The sequence below is a fragment of the Crinia signifera genome, chromosome 6, assembly GCF_055691185.1.
Source record: "Crinia signifera chromosome 6, ASM5569118v1, whole genome shotgun sequence".
Lineage (NCBI taxonomy): Eukaryota > Metazoa > Chordata > Amphibia > Anura > Myobatrachidae > Crinia > Crinia signifera.
In genome coordinates, this window is record NC_139222.1 from 47,463,587 (window position 1) to 47,473,367 (window position 9,781).

Genomic DNA, 9,781 nt, shown 5'->3' on the forward strand with positions numbered 1-9,781 from the left:
ATTGACACTACATAAACCATCTGAATAGCGGAAGGCTGCCCTCAGACAATTATAGACTGAAACACTTTTTTTTTTTTTATATCTTGGACTTATTAAGCAGGACAATTTTTATTGCTAACATTTTCTGGATTTAGGATACTATTTGTCAGTTTGTTTCTATTAGAAATTGTAATACCATTTATTGTATGCAATTATGTCAAATGTGTGCAGCAGCTAACCCTAATCAGTTACTCAGTGTGCAGGTATGCTATGAAATACAGTCGGGTTCCTGAATGTATGAAGATGAAGAGGGTTTTTTAGTTGTCTGAAAAAATTGCACCAAATCACACGTAACATTTGCATTTTTTGGACAAAATCGCAAATATAGGGTGTGAATTTTTATAAAAAGTCAGAATTCGCATGCGATTTAGTGCAATTTTTAGATGTGTTACTAAAAAAGTAATGATAAAGTGCAAATTTTTTATAGACATGGAAGTATGCGGAATTTCGTCTTTTTTTTCTCTAAATGACGTGGGGACACCCCATGAGCATAGCCAGCCCCGGGCTCATTGAGCCTGACCTGTTTCCAAAAATAGAGAGAGACAAAAAAGCGTAAGGATCTCCCGTATTCCTGAAACCATCCCCAGTCTCTTAGACTAGTCCTGGCTTCAAAAATACAGGGGCCAAAAAAACCTGGAACCAGCACCAGGCTCCAACAGCCAGCGGTGTCATGCCTCAGCTGGGGGACACAATTTCCACAAGGTCCCCCAGCCATCACGTGCACCATGGCCAGTCAGCTTCCAGACAGTCTTTTAAAAAAAAAAATTCGGTACTGGTTTCCTAGCACGGCGCCCGCGATTTTGATTGTATTGATCGGGTCGGAAAAATCACGTCGATCGCATGCCAACCGAATCGCATGTGATGCGATCTACCCGATTTTTACACTGGAATCAATGTAAAATGGTCCCTGAGACCCGATTTTACATTGATTTCAATGTAAAAAGCCCCAAAACCCCCCATTTTCATATCAAACCCCCCATATGTTTGAAATGCCCCCCATTGTTAACGCCACCCCACTATTGACGCCAACCCAAAGAATGGCGAGCGCAGCGGTACGTGTCCTCCGACCTTTTCATACCCCCACTATCCACATCGGCGTGGAGTTGATTTTATAAAGCGTGGCGAGCGGATGCGCATAACTTCACAGGTATACGCGTCCCCTCGCCACGCTTTGGGCTCGGTGGCTCGCTGCGCTCCCCACACTTTATAAAATCAACTCCACGCCGACGTGGATAGTGGGGGTATGAAAAGGTCGTAGGACGCGTACCGCCGCCCCTCGCGGGTTCTCTGCGCTCGCTACGCTTCGGGTTGACGTTAACAATGTGGGGGCATTAAACATACTTTTGACCAATATGCAATATGAAATGGGCCATATTGGCCCATTTCACATTGTCACCTATGTAAAATCACGTTGATCGAATCGCAGGTCATTATAATGGCCCGCGATCAACCCGATTTTGCCTTTTAAGAATAATTTAACATTATTGTCTATGTGAAAATCGCATTGATAGTGTCAGTCGCATCGCGGCCCATTATAATGGTAATAGCCGCGATGGACGCGATCAATGCGATTTTCTCTTTCACCGGCAAATTAGCAGGTGATTGACAGAAAATCGGGTCCTTCGCGTTGATTGTATGCCTTAAGTACCTCAAAGTTAAGGCATACAATCAACGAGACGGGCGCCGTGCTAGGAAACAAGTACCATTTTTTCAAATTCAGCAGCACTTAATGCCCCACCACTTGGCAAATACTGCTACAAGCTCGCAGCCGCCGCTGTCTGGATGCCCCTGTCTGCCCACCGCTGCTGCTGCACATAGGTGTGTGCCAGCAGTGCTTCACCACTGTCACACACCTACAGATCAGACGTACACATCGTAGGTGCTAAAAAGCATCCTTGATGTGCCACTGATGGGTCAGATCCGATAGACATGAGACTGCACATATGGTCGGATGGGATGTCAAACACATCCTGTTTGGGGCGATTTCTCGGCCCGATCCATCTAGATCAGGTAAAATCTGTCAAATGTATGGCCTTACCTTAACCACTGTATTTTCTTTTGTAATCCATCAGGATTACATGTTACATGAAAAAGGGGTTTGTTTGTCACTCGCACAGGACTATATTCCTATAAAAAGGAAAACAGCTGGACCCCCCCAAAAAATGCTACAATATGTGGCTACAATGGGATAGGGGAGGTGTGCTACCACTGGACAACAAATACAATACAGCAAAAGAGTTTTTCTCAAGAAGAAAAAGAGGAAAGGGTTATCACTGGTGTGGTGCACCTGGAAGGATTTGTTACAATAAAATGTAACCTTTATTAATCATTTTTAAAAATGCGAAATATAAGAACACACATAAGACCAAAATAGACGTGACTGACAAAGATAGAATAGGTGTGTTTAAAATTCGGTGGCTTCCTGGCAACGCATTTATAGTTGAAATTGGTATCAGTATATTTTTATTATTCTCTACACAGGTATAGTGTTGACACTATGATGAAGAAGAATTTTGTACTGGTATTGTACTCAAAATAGTGTCACAAATTATTCAAGCTGCTGCCTCTCTATTATTGTACTGCTTTAGCACCAATCAATGAAATATAACTGTTTGTCCTCAGACTATTTTACTGAGATTGCAACAATACATCTGCTGCAATTATGTCTCTTAGAAGTAGTTACACTTGTAGCGGCCCTCAATATAGTGGGGAATGTAACAGTTGCAAAGGGTGATGTAAAGACTTGTTATAAAAATGCCATGATACTCAAAGTACTGCCCTTATGCGTTATATACGTTATATGTTCTATAGGCAGTCTGGAGGGATAATAAGACGGCTTATAATGATAAAGCCGTATTATCCAAGATTGTGTTATAGAGTGCTATACAAATCCTGTGTTAATACACACGGATTGTCATGCAGTGTTTCATATACATAGACACTCAATGATGTATCTCATTGAGGCAAATTCCTTCTTAAATGGACAAAAAATGTGCACTGCAGGTGGGGCAGATGTAACATGTGCAGAGAGAATTAGATTTGGGTGGGGTTTTACTTCAAAGTGAGATCTATATTGCAGTGTAAAAATAAAGCAGTCAGTATTTTCCCTGCACAGAAACAAAATAACTCACCCAAATCTAATTCTATCTGCACCTGTTACATCTGCCCCCCTGCAGTGCAAATGGTTTTGTCCATCTGAGAAGGACTTTGCCTCGAAGAGTGAACTAGAATAAGGCCCATTGTCACAACCCCTGATTCAGGATTCAATTCAAAACGGCTTAAAGTTATTAATATCATGTAGATCGAGTTAATGCTCAGAGATACACAGAAAAATCCCTATTGTGATCACAGCTCTGTGGCTGTATAGGGACAATTCTATAGAACGCAGGGTCACAAACTTTCAGAGGCATAGACACTTAATTGGTGAGCACATACGGTAGGTGCTGCCTTAGGCAGACACTTATTCACTCGTGGTATACATTGTCTCTACCAGGTGCTTATAGACACATAGGCAGGTATTCAATGCCGGTGCGAGCGGCCGGCGAGGGGGTTAAACTGCGAGGATCACAGAAAACCAGTGATCCTCGCATTTAACTCCTGCGCCGGCCGCTCGCACTATGCAATGTTCTGGGGGAATCCTCGCCGTCACAGAACGGCGAGGATTCCCCTAAACTGCGAGAGCCGCGGCTAGTGCAGCAAACTCGCTGTAATTAGCCGCGAGTCTCACAGTTTTTGGAGGCACATACGCCAATTCTCCCTCGCTCAAAAAACGGAGCGAGGGGGAATTGGCGTATGAGGGGGGGTCAGTTGAATACTGACAGGTTGAGCGGTGACTGCGAGCAAAAAGTCCTGCTCGCAGTCACCGCTCGCCCACGGCATTGAATATATGCCATAGAGTCAGTGGTGCTACGAGTGGTGCAGCTAATACCCTATGTAGGGATTTTTAGCGACCTGTGGAAAGATACAGTTCAAAATGCATTCCTATCAATATGCGTTGCCTGTCAGCGCACCGCTAGCGGCAACGCAAATTGATAGGAATGCATTTTGAACTGTATCTTTCCACAGGTCGCTAAAAATTCCTACATAGGGTATTAGCTGCATCACTCGTACCACCACTGACTCTATGTGTCTATAAGCACCTGGTAGAGACAATGTATACCACGAGTGAATAAGTGTCTGCCTAAGGCAGCACCTACCGTATGTGCTCACCAATTAAGTGTCTATGCCTCTGAAAGTTTGTGACCCTGCGTTCTATAGAATTGTCCCTATACAGCCACAGAGCTGTGATCACAATAGGGATTTTTCTGTGTATCTCTGAGCATTAACTCGACCTACATGATATTAATATCTTTAAGCTGTTTTGAATTAAATCCTGAATCAGGGGTTGTGACAATGAGATACATTATTGAGTGTCTATGTATATGAAACACTGCATGACAATCCGTGTGTATTAACACAGGATTTGTATAGCATAATCTTGGATAATACGGCTTTATCATTATAAGCCGTCTTATTATCCCTCCAGACTGCCTATAGAACATATAACGTATATAACGCATAAGGGCAGTACTTTGAGTATCATGGCATTTTTATAACAAGTCTTTACATCACCCTTTGCAACTGTAACATTCCCCACTATATTGGGGGCCGCTACAAGTGTAACTACTTCTGAGAGACATAATTGCAGCAGATATATTGTTGCAATCTCAGTAAAATAGTCTGAGTACAAACAGTTATATTTCATTGATTGGTGCTATAGCAGTACAATAATAGAGAGGCAGCAGCTTGAATAATTTGTGACACTATTTTGAGTACAATACCAGTACAAAACTCTTCTTCATCATAGTGTCAACACTATACCTGTGTAGAGAATAATAAAAATATACTGATACCAATTTCAACTATAAATGCGTTGCCAGGAAGCCTACTAATTTTAAACACACCTATTCTATCTTTGCCAGTCACGTCTATTTTTGTCTTATGTGTGTTCTTATATTTCGCATTTTTAAAAATGATTAATAAAGGTTAAATTTTATTGTAACAAATCCTTCCAGGTGCACCACACCAGTGACAACCCTTTCATCTTTTTATTCTTGAGAAAAACTCTTTTGCCTTACATGTTACATGTTAGGATCATGTTGTCACATTCCTGACTGTCAATATTTTGACTGGATTTCTGTACTTTATCTCCTAGGCTTAGTACATGTGCCCCATAAATTGTGGTCACTTTCACTTAATATTTGTAGTCTGGATCAGACTTGTTACAATGCAGTCTATCCACTAGGAACTTGTGGAGGCACAAAATGTCTCCCCCTAGTTATTACTGATTTGACATGCCTACATCATATCCCCAGGTTATTAGTCATTCACGTGCCACAATTCTTTTGCACACAAAAGGGCATTCTTCATTCTGAAAAGATGACCATTGCACATTAGGAGTTGGTAGCCATTTTGTGTGCTGAATGAAAATTTGTAAGAATTTGGCCTGTGAATCGTTAATAACAAAGGGACATTACTGAAGTACATCTAATAAATACAGTAGTAACTACAGTAATCACTGTAATATCCTTCATTACTTGTGAATAGTCAGCATTGTGGAGATTATCCTGATTCACTCGGAAAGGCACGATCACATTAATGGACAAAACCGTATGCATTGCAGGGGTGGGGCAGATGTAACATGTGCAGAGAGAGTTAGATTTGGGTGGGGGTGTACTTCAAAATAATAGCTATATTGCAGTGTAAATTTCAAGCAGCCAGTATTTACCCTGCACAGAAACAATAAAACACCCAAATCTAAAGGTGGCCATACATCAGAAAGACTGGTCTTATGCTGCCCATACACTTGTGCGGATTCGATGTAACATCAAAGTGCGATGTCCATAGAACCCGATCGCATCTTGTGGTGCTGAAGTGCCCCCTTTACGGCACCTGATGTCGCATGCCATCTTGAGATGGCACATCGGGTGCTGGAAGAGGGTGGGCAGAGAGTGGCATTATTTAGCACAAGAAGTAGTGCTAGCGGGCAGCGGGGTTCAGTCAGCGGTGGCGGCAGAAGTGTTTAAACAATGGGCAGCCCTCTGATTGGCTGAGCTATCTCAGCCAATTAGAGAGCTGCCCAGTGTTTTAAATACTTTTGCTGCCACCGCTGACTGACCCCCGCTGCCCGCTAGCACTACAACGCCTCCATCTCCCACGATGCCTGCGGCCCCTCCGGCCCCCTCTCCCCATCCCCACGCTACCAGCGGATTGCATTCGAGCATCGCATGTGGTTAAAAACCACATGTGATTGCTCCTGCAATTCGATAAATATTATTTGCAGCACATAAGATCTTGAGACCCAACATTCAACCGGCGTGCCTGCGCATTGCGTCGAATGGTACACATTTTGTGCATACAATCATTGGATTAATCGGCCAGATGTGGTCGAAATCGAATGATTGCATGCAATATCTCACAGGTGTATGGGCAATTCCTCGACAGTCCTTGGTGGTTTTTGGACACACAATGTACTCACAATCTTTCATACAATCTGTCATACAATCCATCTACTGCATGATTGTATGATTGCAGCTTCATTTATATAGGGGGCTGGCCTACTAGGATCACAAGGAAAGGACTACCAAAAATCATTTTTTTTATTTACAGGTTGCCACAACTACCAATCTGCTCACATCTGCTGTTATGCCATTATTAAATAGCCCAAATGAAGCAATCCTCTGAAAACTGTTTTCAGAGTAGTGACAGAATTGTGCAAAAGGATGTCCTCCGCTCTCTCCAGCCGCCCGCTTGCCGATTGGATACATCTGCAGCTCCCAGCATCTTCACTGCCACGGGCTGCCTGAAAGCTGTACCTCTCTTTTCTGCTAGTCAGGGAGGGAGTGTCACATGACTCTGGTTGTATGAGACATCTAAAGAAAGATTGCATGTGCTTAAAAGCACATGCAATCTGCTCCCCATCCCAACTGTTCGGACGTGCAGCATGTCAGATCAGAGGATCAATCCTCCAATCTCCCGGGGTCAGGAGTTTGGATGATTCTGTACACACGATGTGCACACAATCTGCATACAATCCATTGAGATTGTATGATTAGGTGAAATATCTTTCTGATGTACAGATGGAGCCGGCCTGGTCTTTGCAGGGGATGGTGGCAGAATCGCCATCAGCCGCCATCTGACGTCCCCTTCCGACGGCGCTTCCCCCGGGTCCCCGCTGGGAACCCTGAAGCAGAGACAGAGAGGGGTTCCCGTCGCCCCGCCGCCCGGAAACTGAGACGCGCGTGCGTGTGAGAGGCACGTGCGTGTGAGACGCACGTGCGTCTCAGTCAGATGGCCAGCGGACAGTCTGGCGATTCGCCAGCAAGAGGGTGCCCGGCTCCATCTGTATGGCCACCTTAATGCTGGGTACACACCAGGACGATCCTGCTCGGAAGTGGGTCGTCACAGGAATGTACGACCCGCTCACAAGCTGATGGAGCCGCCGACCGGCACAGAAAAAGCCCCTGATGTGAGTGCGATCTGATCAGGACCTGCACCCACTACAATGGTTGATTCTGAGATCCTACCTGCAGCAGAGACCTAACAACCCGCGGGGCCACGCATCGGATCGGGATCGCATCAAAAGGGCAGCGAAATGGCCCAAAACACAGCCGATTTACACACAATCAGTCGAGATTGTATCTAAATTGGCTTGTTTTGGGCCATATCGTCCTGATGTGTACCCCACATTACTCTCTCTGCACATGTTACATCAGCCCCACCTGCAGTGCATATGGTTTTGTCCATTAGAGAGTGATTGTGCCTTTCCGAGTGAATCAGAATAACCCCCAGTGTTAAAAGTACAGGTTGACACTCTCCTATTTGTAATGCTTGGGACCTGGTGTATTTGTCCTTCCCCCACCCCCCAAAATCCTCTATCCACTAGTTCCCATTGGTTAGTTGATACCTGGGGGTGGGCAGATGCACCAGAGGCTTCTGATTGCTAGGTTTAGGATGCGGCTGTGATACATGCTTTGGCTAGTTGGGGATCATGGGGGACAGGCGCTCCGTGATGGCGGCGGCCATTTTCTGCGGAGCTTATACACTGAGCTCCTATATGAGAGGACAGCAGTGTGTTACAGGCATGTTCCAAGTGGTCCCCAGCGGAGGGGGAGACACTGGAACTAGGAGATCCTGCAATGGGAGCGGCTGTCTGGGGGTGGTTGGCGCCAAAAGTCACGGACCCCGCAGCAGCAGGGACTTGGTCTCTTCCCTCACTCTGTTTTGGCGCCATTCGGAACGCTTGCAGCGTAGCTGAGCTGGCTGACAGATCCTGGCAGAGTGATTGGATTTCCTGGGCATCGTTTCCCCACATCTGAAGCCATCAGACAGATAAGTGACTGGGTGCATTGGCTCTGTATAAACGCCTGTACAGTGTGCGCTGTGACTGTGTTATTTTTACATCATGTCTGAGCAACAGTCTGTGGCTTTGGGGGAGGGAGCCCTTAATACATTGAGCGCTTGCAGTGTTTGTACACTGAAATTTGTCCCTGAGCAGATGGCCAAGGGGGGCTTGTGTATTACTTGCGCTGCTGTGAGACCCATGGGAAGTGAACCCCAGAGGGTAGAGCAATCGGAGCCTGCGTGGGCCAGTGCCCTGGGCAGGTCTGTTAATGCCTTAGTGCAATTGCTGTACAGGCAGAGTGATGAGTTGGTAGCTTCCCCGAGACCTATGTCATCATCTCAGCAGTCCTCTGGCTCCTTGCCTCTGACCCAGGCAGATCCTGGGTTCTTGCAGATTATGCAGGATACTGCAAAGGGGATCAGCAGGTTTAATGATTTGTTAGACAAATTTGATGGTGACACTGTGGGGACCCCTAAAAGGTCTTATTCAGTGCCATTGCTTGTTGCTGAAGAGGAGGGAGAGTATACAGACATTCCCTGGGATCAGGGTGATGATTCTGAGGATTCCTCTGCCTCAGGGGTGGAGGATTTGATTACTGCTGTAAAACAGGCTTTGAATTTGTCTGTGGAGGATAAAACTCCTGCAAAAGGTGTTTTTAAAAGGCAGCGTAAAGAAGCTGTTACCTTCCCTGTGGATGAAGGTTTACAGGATTTATTGGAAGGGGCTTGGAAAACGCCCGATAAAAGGCTGCAGATGCCAAAGAGATTTTTAAGTCTATACCCCATGCCTGAGGCTCATGCAGACCTCTGGGAAAAAATTCCAGTGGTAGATGCTTCTGTGGCACGGTTATCAAAAGCCACTGTGCTACACGTCCAGGGGGGGGGGGGGGGGGGGGCAGCCTTTAAGGACCCCGTAGACAAGAAGCTGGAGGGTAACCTCAAGGCAATTTTTGAAGGGGTGGGCTACACTTTACGCCCTCTTATAGCATCAGCCTGGGTCTCTAAGGCCATGATTGTGTGGGCCAATGACCTGTGTACTATTTTACATACTGATCCATGTGTGTTGTTGCTTGCTGAGAAACTTAAAGCAGCTGCGGAGTATGTACTTGAGGCTGAAGAGGAAGCTCTCAAAATGGCTTCCAGAGTTTCCACAGTGTCCGTCAATGCCAGGAGAGTGCTTTGGCTTAAAGCCTGGGAGGCGGATAATGAATCAAAGAAGGACTTAGAGGCATTAGCTTTTAAAGGGAAGCTGTTGTTCGGTTCAGAACTGGAAGAGATTATTAAGCAGGCCACGGGGGGCAAAAGTACCTTCCTGCCGGCTCCTGCTGCTAAGCAGACTTCAAGGTTTTCTGCTTTTAGG